This window comes from Parasteatoda tepidariorum, chromosome 7 (assembly GCF_982258835.1).
Source record: "Parasteatoda tepidariorum strain Cologne lab strain chromosome 7, Ptep-v5.0, whole genome shotgun sequence".
In the NCBI taxonomy this organism is placed as follows: Eukaryota; Metazoa; Arthropoda; class Arachnida; order Araneae; family Theridiidae; genus Parasteatoda; species Parasteatoda tepidariorum.
Genome location: NC_141761.1, coordinates 24,595,998 through 24,606,507, shown reverse-complemented (window position 1 = coordinate 24,606,507; position 10,510 = coordinate 24,595,998).

The following is a 10,510-nucleotide window of genomic DNA, read 5'->3' as shown; positions in this document are numbered from 1 at the left end:
AAAATATCGCGTCACAGTCAAATTATAGTTTGTAGTTTTGAGTCTTGTAATGCTGTTTTTTCCTTTATTTTATTTGACCATATCTTCGCAACTGATCACACCAAAAAATCTTTTTATTTATTACAAAACCCAAAACTCGGTTATTAAAAATAATAACATTTAGTAAATATTTTAAATTATATATTTACTTTAAAAATTTTATAATAGTCATAAAATTTATATATTTTTCAAAAGTTTTAAATTATAAGGAAAACAAACTTTACATCCCCTCATTAAATTACGTAGTTTTAAATGACTAATTCAAAAATTTCAAAAGAAATATTTTTATGAATTTGTGTATATAGTAATTTAATCGATCGATTTCGTTCAATTCGCTTCGTAATTTGAAATCACTTTATCTAACGTAAAAATACGTCACAACTACATCTTTTTTAACAGTATTGAACAAAAATTTAAAAAATTTGCTAAATAATTACTACAAATTATTTTTTTTCGTATAAATACCATTCTATAATAATAATCTGACATGCCTATACATTTTAATAAGTTACCACATCAGTCAGTGAGCATATAAATGTTTCTTCAACTTGAAACTGTTCCATGCAACCCACGTTTTTTTAAGGATTGGTTTCAAACTTTACTAGAATTTTTAATTACAACCTATTTAAAAGGTAATTAACTTGATTCATAAGAATTATAATTATGCCTATTTCTACGAAAAATTGTGGATAGTATGCAGAATTTGTTAAAAATATTTTAATAAAAAAATTTCTAAGAATCTAAATCAGAAATTGCACTTTTATTTGTGCAATTTATAATCCCAAAAAGCGTTCAGAATCAAATTAGTTCATGAAATACTTTAAATTTAAAATTAGCAATCAGAATTTTAGATTAACAATTTTAAGTCTGTTTAATCATTAAAGAATTATGAAGATAATTTTTTAAATAATGTGAAACCTTTTACAATAATAGCTATTTTTATTGCCCACATAAAAACTAAATCGGATCCAGCGGATTACCGAATTTCTAAAACTTATAATTTGTCAAATTTCTAAAGCAACACAACTTTTATTTTTTACAATTATTATTTGCTATTAGTTAACTATTTAAAAATTAGTTTTAAAATAGACACATGAATGACACCTTTAATATTCGTCATAGAGTTTAAAATTAATGGTTTTCAGGACTAAACCTTATTTATATTATTGCAAGAAAATTTACAATATATTACACAATATATTTGAAACAAACTTATGCTTCATGCTACTAAAAATACCTGCAATATCACATAATAATCAAGATTATATAAAGCCTTTTTGAGAAATTAAATACAATATTATTTATAAATAGAAAAAATTTATTCAAATTTATTAAAAAAATAACAAAATATCCCTTTCATAAAACAAATATTACTGTTATTCAGTAATTACACAGTATTTATATTTTTCATATCACTAAAAACTACTGTAATGATAAAAGCTTTTTTTGCGAAATAAATGTATTTATAATTTAGAAATGGAAGCAAATAAAACATCACTAAGTTTATCTATAAAATATAATGTCACTGTTATTCATGAAAGGAAATATTACACTCTTTGAATAAAATATCATTATTATTAAGTAGTTACATTTTCAATTCAAACTTATTTTTCATATTTCTAAAAAAAGTGTGCAATTAACATTTAGAAGTTTATTTCATGAAATAAAAAATCATTATTATTTATTAATGAAAAAAAAAGTCGCAATATTTAGCGATAAAAAAAAATCACTATTCTTGAAATAAAATGTCATTATTATCCAGTGAAAACACAATATTTTCAGTATATACTAACATGTTTATACTACTAAAAATTATTGTAATTATAATATTTATAAGTATAAAAGTCATTTCCATGAAATACAATAACACCATCTTTAGTGAAAAAAAATCTTATCACTATTATTCATGAAAAATATCACACTCTTGAAATAAAATGTCATCATTATTCAGTAATTACACAATGCTTCCAAAACTTACTTTTCATGTGACCAAAATATTCTTGCAAATTATAAAAATCTTTAACGTGAAAATAAAATATAACTATTATTTAGTAATGAAAAAAATCTCATTCAGAAGACTTTTATTACTCAGTCATAGATTATTTGACAATAATATTATATTAATGACAATCATATTTTTAATTGTTGACATATTTCTCTAATATGTCCAAAACAGCTTTTCTCATTGTTGCTCTTTAACAATAATTAATGATAATATACAATGATTTAAAAGTACTTGCAATTAGTCTCTTCCGCTATCAATGTCAATATTATTATTAACAGAAAAAACTAATACAAAATGCTTTAGTTACTCAATCATGCATTATTTGCTAATAATATTAATGACAAACATTTTTTAAGTTGTTGACATATTTTTCAAATATTACTGAAGTAGTTTTTTTTCTCATTGTTGCTCTTTAACACTTATATATTTTAACTACATAGTAATTATCACAAGCAGTCACAGTATTTTTCCTAATGTTTCATTTTGAAGATCTGAAGACAGTATATGCGTTTTCATCGGCACAAAGAAATATTGATCAAATAACTCAATGAAAAATATTGCATACAGTATAACAAAAACTGAAACCGCTATCCATTTCACTATTTCTAAATAATCCATCATTTATTACAAAAAAATGTTCACTTCATTCTACTAATTTACAAATTTGAAATATTATAAGTTCAATATCATCGAAAAATACATCATTATAATTAAATGGCAACTATATTTACAACTAATAATTTGTTGCAACAAACCATTTATTTACATGTATATTTGGAAATTATATTAAAATTTTTAAACACAGCCTTAGTTACAGGATCAATTATTTTTTCAGAAGTTTTGTGATGCATTTAAATTTTACATCATGTGTTGTACGACTCAATGAAATACATGGGAAATAAAATATAAAAATGTCAATAAAATACTTTGTAATGTTCATAGAACTCTGTGCTTATAAATTGCATAGCCCATAAGAAATAAAGTATTCCGAAAATTATTATTAATGTCCACTTTGTGATAACTAACAAATCCATCGTATTTATTTAATTAATACGTAATAAAAAAAACACAGAATTTGCACACTTTCAGAAATACATGCATACTTCATATCATTAAAAAACATTCAATTTTCGCATCTTCCAGAAATAAGACACTTTAATAATGCAGTTTAGAGACAAATGCATTTTAAATAAAATATTACGTTGAAGAAACAATTTTGCTCGTTTTACAGTTTTCTAAATACAAGCAAAACTTTTCTAACTTGCACAAATGATTTTTAATATTATGCATTTAGTTTGTAAACTAAAAACACAGTAATAATTTTCAAAGTTCATTCTATGACATAATTCCTTTATTATATTAATACAAAGTGAAGTTCTAATATATTTTTCTTAAACAGGCTTTCATCAACTTGCTATCACACAGCAGAGTTATTAAATAAAATGCAAAACAAATGTGTATCAAGTTAAATGTTTGAAGCACGTATACACCAAAGCTTCTAATTAACTTTAATACTCAAACCGAAGTTCGGTTCTCACACCATAGCATCAAGTTAATTACTTAGAACAATGTTTTTAAAGTCAAGAAAATCTTATAGCTATAGAATTGAATTAATCGTAAAATAACTCAAAAAAGGTGAGCAATCTGAATCATATTACTGTTTATTTAAATTTAAATATTCTATACCAGCCAATTTAATAGCATTTTTTAGTGCGATATAAAAAGTATAAATGAAGAGAAAATCATATATTTATTAGAAAATTTTACATTCCATAATAATCCACCATTAACTTTAAATATTGAAGTCACTCTCAAAAAATTCTAAGGTTCGGAAAATTTTAATTATCTCGTCACAATGGCAGTAAAAATTTAAATAAGAATACAAAACCTCTTTAATGGTTCTTCAGCACAATTGAGGAATCTACGTCAAATACTTTTCCCACTGTTTAACGATATCAACTCAGAAAACTGAGGATACCAAAGTAACAGAAACTGTATAAAATGAATGAATCCTTACAAGGATAAACCTTAAGCTCCTAATTGGATTTCAACATCTGCACAAACAAGATGAAAGAGTTTTTGTGAAACTTCAATACTGTTTGTTAGAGATAGCAGCGAAACAGAAAGAAATCAGACTTAATCAGGTGGAATTGTATCCAAAAGGATTTAGAAATCAGAAATATTTGAATGGTGTTTATTTTATAGAACTTAAAATAGTTTAGGGTTACATAAATATTATGATTCGCTCTGAAAATAGAGAAATGTATAATTTTGCTTATATTTTGGAATATAATTCTTAAATTGAAACAAATGAATTACGACTTAATTGGAAAATATCAAAACTGATATAACATTTTAATAGCAGAATTTCTCAATAAAAATATTTCCAGTGCTACAAATTCGCATCATTTCATACATATTATGCAATTCATTTTTATAATTATAATAACAATTTTCTAATTAAGCCCAGGAAAAGAGAAAAGCTTGATGCTTATTTAATGAATTATCTCTGCATCTTTTAAATGAAGCAACAATATTTGTTTTATTAAGTATATATTATGATCACATGCATTCACCAAATTTAATATACTTGAATGGTGCATTTTTTAAACTAAATTAGTAATTCTATTACTTATTTATTTATTAAAAAGTTAAATAAATGTTCAAACTTTTTTTATTGAATTTGCCTACATTTTAATTTTTTAATTTGATATTTATAAACTAATTACGATATTGAAAAAGTATTAATAATTGAGCTTGATGTCACATTATGAAAATGTTTTTATTTTTTTCAAAATTTGAAGCCTGCATTGATTTTATAAATCTAAGTAAAATAAACACGAGAACAGAGGACAAAGTATTTGCAACTTAATACAACAAATTTTATGACGTAAATAAATACAAAGTGTTAAAAGAAAGGATTGATAACATGATTTATAATTTGTTGTGTTTCGAAAGTATGTAGAAAAATGGATTTTCCGAACAGTAAAACAAAAGTAAATAAATTTAAAAAAATAACAAATATAAGGATTTTTAACTTTTAGTATTTCAAATATAAAGAAAAAAACATTCTTTAACTTTAAAAAAACGAAACAGCTATTCAAAATTCTCATGAAGGAACTGAAAAAAAGCCGAATCCAAATTTAAATTTACAATATGAGTAAAAATATATATTTAAATCAAACATAATTCAAAATAAATTTAAAAATATCAAAAATTTGCTTTCAAGGTCTTTAAAAACATGAAGTTTTTTCTTAACTTCACGAACATGGAACAAGTTATCTCAGAAATAAAGTCACGTATATAATAAGAGTTTCTGCGTTCCATGCAAAAACTAATCAATTCTTATCATTGATATAAAATCTTTTGAATGATTTTTCCTTCCGCTCACTAAAATAATCATATATTTATTTTGTTTTAAAAGTTTTTTAAAATAATGTACTTATTATGTTTATTCTCTAGATACAGAGTGTATTTAATCATTGCTTATGACAATTAATATATATATATATATATATATATATATATATATATATATATATATATATATATATATATATATATATATATATATATATATATATTTAAATAAATTAATACTTTAATTATTATACTTTTTTATTTTTAAATAAATTAAACAAAAATCATTTAAAGTGCTATCCGCCTTTTCAGTCACCAGTTATTACAATCATTAAAGTTTTCCCAACTTGATTATTCAATGAAGAGTAAAAAACTAATTAAAGATAAAAACTTTTTCTGAATATAGTTAACAGTAAAGTTTAATGTCTGAATACAAAAATTTAAAGAACCATGATATTTTTTTTCAATTACTTAAAAAATAATTAAATTAATTATCTTTAAATTTTTTATTACTGTTTTTTGTTGATTTCTATTGTGTTATTGTTTCAACCTTTTTTTTTTTCCACATTGAACATCAAGCCAAGCTCAAACTTTTTTCTCCATCACCACTCTTTTTTATGTTTTTTTTTTCTAATTTTAAAACGATTAATCTACAGACCAATTGCAGAAAACTGCATAAATTTAATTATTTTAGCTATTTTACTTTAAATTTCTTTATCAGAAATTCAGTACACAATTCAAGATTTTATTTTATAATTCTTATTGAAAAAAATATTAAATGGTAATTACAAATTTTATTTTTATTTTTTAAACGCTACTAACACACAGTGATAAAAAAAATTTACTGACATTTGTATTCAAGAAATTTTTATGCAAACACACTGGGAATGTTATTAATGAAGCATAACATTTTTAGTTACATCAAATATTAGAAAAACAAATTTTTATAATTTTTAATTTCGTGTTTTTTTAAAAAATGACAAATCTAGAATTAGTAATAAAATAGTAGTACGAACATTTTTTGAATGGTACATTACCGTGAAAAAATATAGAACAATACTTTAGTTTTAGAATAGAATATATTTGTTTTTCTTTAACTCTTTTACGTTTCCCGTCACGTGTATGTGTTTTTTTTTAAAATTTTTATTATTTAAAATAATATATAAACTCAATTCTGTAGTCAATTAGTGACTACAGGGAAAAAAATGACTCAATCAAATTATTTTTACTGGAATTGTTTGTTTCCTGTTTTTCTTTTAATTTTATATTGTATTGTATTGAATTCAAAATTTTGCTTCCCTCATTCAAAAAAAAAGTCTTTTTTTTTCGATTACAAGACAATTCTGGCAAGACAGGACAAGATTTCTGTACAAGACAGGAGGTGTCTACATCAAAACTGTAAGGACATAGTTTTGAGAAAATAATATTTAAAGTGTAAAAGGCATTGATTTTACATGCCCCTCGAATTGACTTATGTTGTTTAATACTATAGTACAACATTTCTTAGTGCTTTTTTTAGTTCCAAATATGGGATTATCCCTCTTTTCCAGTTTTCGCAATAAGCACATCAGCAAAAACTATTGTATTAATTTATTTTATTGCATTGCAGACTTTACTAAGCTTCCTATCCTGTGAAAATAGTTTAATGACATAATTTAATGTCATAAGGAACTCAACCAAACCAATGCAGTAGTTTTATACAGTTAAAAATTATACATTAGTTTATACAGTAGTATTTATATAATCACACTGATTCAATGATTTTACAGTAAATATTGCTGTGACAATTATGGTGTATCAGATTTTTGCTCCACTAAACTTTTCTGTAAAAACATATTTTACGGTTGAAAGAACTGGCGCCTTGAGTGCCGGGCTTTATTGCTGAATTTAATCACAACTGTTTTATAGTGTACAAGAACTGTTTTCTGGAATCTTAATGATTTTTTAAAATAATTTTTGAAGTTTGTCCTCTTAACCCAGGACGGCATGTTCTCAAAATTTGCCTTTTTGCATTGAAATCGTCAGAAATTCCATTTCCGATCACAGTAAAGGACTTTTATTAGCTAAAAATTGATTTGAAAAAAATAATAGGACAAATACACGGAAATATTCCATTGTTGTCAACAGAAACTCTGTGATAAACTTATAAAGTTTTCTAACGGTTTTGTATGAGTTTGTTGTACAAATGAAATTATAAAAAATAAATTCTTTCATACATAATCAGTGCATGTTCGAAATTATTTCTACTAATGATCAGGATTCATTGTAAAATGCCGAGAGAAAAACAGGAATCCTTGTTAAATAAAACGGGAATAACCGGTTTTTAATCGGTCTGAGTAACGGGAATAAATTTTTTTATTGCGCATTTCTCTAAAGGAACTCCACTTTCAGATATTTCATTGTAATGCTATTTATTTCCTATGTAAGCAAACATCCATATTATTTGAGGAGGGTAGAGCCTTCGTCCATCACAATTTCAACCGGGGTTCGGTTCCTGATACTGCAAGACAGTTGTCTGGTCAGTTTGCACTTTCTCCCATCCTATCTTCACCGTTCGGATTCCTTTCTAATCAAATGTCTTGGCGTTTTCGATGTAAAGAGAGTTTTAATGTATAGCATATAACAGGGATGGCGAACCAATGGCACGCGACACAATATTTTGGGCATTCCACCAATCGCAATTGTTGTTACACTATGAATTGTTATTAAACAAATGTTATTGCGCTATGAAGCATATGTAACAATTAAATTGAAATTCACAAAAAACAAACAACATATTAAACAATTATTAATAAAAAAATTAAAAATTAATACTAAAAAGCAATTAATAACCGTAAAAAACAAGCTAACAATAAATAACTAGCAAAAAAAATCAACAGTCCTGCTTAAACTAACATCTTAGAACCTAATATAAGTTATTGGTCATCTAATCTGCAACAACAGAAGTCGCATTGATGTTACTTTAAGTTGAATTACTTGTATAACTGAGACATTGCAAAATGTATTTTTTTTTTCAATGTAAATAAAGAGTTTTGAGTTGATAGCATTTAGTATTATTATTTTCCCAATAATCGCGAAGTCAAAATTATTTGACGGCACGTCTATGACCTTATTAAGCAATTTTTTAGAGAAAATGGCACGTTGGTGTATAAAGGTTCGCCACCCTTGGCATATAATATATGAAAGTTTTAATGTTTCAGTGTTAAGAGCCAGGAGGTATTTAACATAGTTTTAATTTATGCAAAGTTATTCTTGTAAGTATTTCTTTTAAAATTTTTACGAAATTGGTTTTTAATGCCTCATAATTTTACTTTAGAAGCCAAGTTTGGTGATTTTTAGTACATTCTTATGCATCCGCGAAAGCAAAAACCCTCCAGAATGGCAAGGATGCCACAGTATATCAATCCATCTGCAAATTTTTTTTATCACAGGTTATATAATATATAAATATAATATTGAACTTCTCGTAAGAACATATCTCTTTTTTAAAGTAAATAAAATTGTCGAAAAAATAGACATCTAATGAAAAAGTAAATATTTTTTTTCTTTTTTACTCTCTTCGATGAGCGCTGTCTCCCCTCTACCCTTTATGAAATCTGACACCCAAAGCAAGCCCCCGTGCTGTCATAAAATTGCAGTGGCAGTTTGCTAAAAAGGTTTTTTTCCTTATTGACTATGGTAAAACTTTATTTGCTGAAATAAATTCATAAAAGGAGAGAAATATTTAACGTTTTTTTTTTAAAAAAAACAGTTATTAGTGTCTGTTAAATATATTTATTATACACTAAATGTCAATCTTTTTCTGTTTAGTTATTTAGATGCATTAATTATTGCTTCATTTCGCTTTCTTTAAAGTATTATTAGATAGGTTTGTAATTAAGTTTAAATATGCATTTCTTTTATTTCATTTTTTATTTACTAATTACAAACTGAAATTATGATATAAGTTAGCAGGAGCCTTATTTTTACAATATTAATCCCCATTAATTAAGTTTTGGTCACACACAAATTTTGATTTACATAGATAGTGTTCCAGATTGGCTCAATAAATTCTGCTACCAGACTTATATAACGGATTTTTACTGTATTTTTAAAATTATTTAGAGTAGAATAAATTGTTTCCTTTTTTCTCAATAGAATTATTTTGTAAACTAATGACAAGCGACAAAAAATTAGACAGGATGATTAGAAAACTATATGCAGATTAGAAAACTTTTTTTTTCAGATTTTTGATTAAATATTTTTTATTTTTGATATCATAATGTGCTTACCGACAAGAAATTAAAATTTTTGTTATGAATCAATCGTCGAATTTGGCGAATGACAGCGAGAAATAGCGAAACCTACCAGTTTCTTTAAAATTATTCAATAACTTTTCCGCCCTAAATGTAATTATAAATGTTCCATAAAATAAATCAACGAGAATTTGAAAAGCCCCTAAAATTTCTCCTTCATTTAGAATGTTAAACACACTAGCTAAGATCTCTAAGATCTTATTCGTTAATGAATATTTTAATATATTACACAAGAGAAGAAATGTACATTCCAATTGGATTCTCGCGCGAGTGATCACCATAGCAACGAGCTCTTCTGAGTATTGTCAACGTTTTTCTAGTCTTTTACTTTAGCTATATACAAGATGTATCAGTTAATGCATCGTATAAAAATAAAAATAAAATTTCTGACACTTTGGATTAATTTTATATTCCATTAAAAAAGTTTTTGAATTTCCTTAATTCCCTTTTAAAAATCAACTATATGTTTTAATATTCTATTTAAAAGTTTTTTAATAGGTTTAAAATATGTTTGTATATTTTTAACCTATTATAAGCTTTGGGGGAGAGAGAATCTTAACTCTGCCCCACACCATTTAATAGCAATCGTTATTCTACAACGAGAGACGTTTTGATATTTTGCACTGCTGGATGAATAAATAAGTCATATAATCAAGGAATCAACACAGCAATGACGGAATCAATCAACAAATCAATGCTTAGGCTAATAAATGACAAAAATTTCATTTGGATACAATTTTATATGGAAGTCTAAGATCTTAATTTTAAAAATTTAAGCTTTTATAAAAGTTTCAATCGCTTACCATCATCA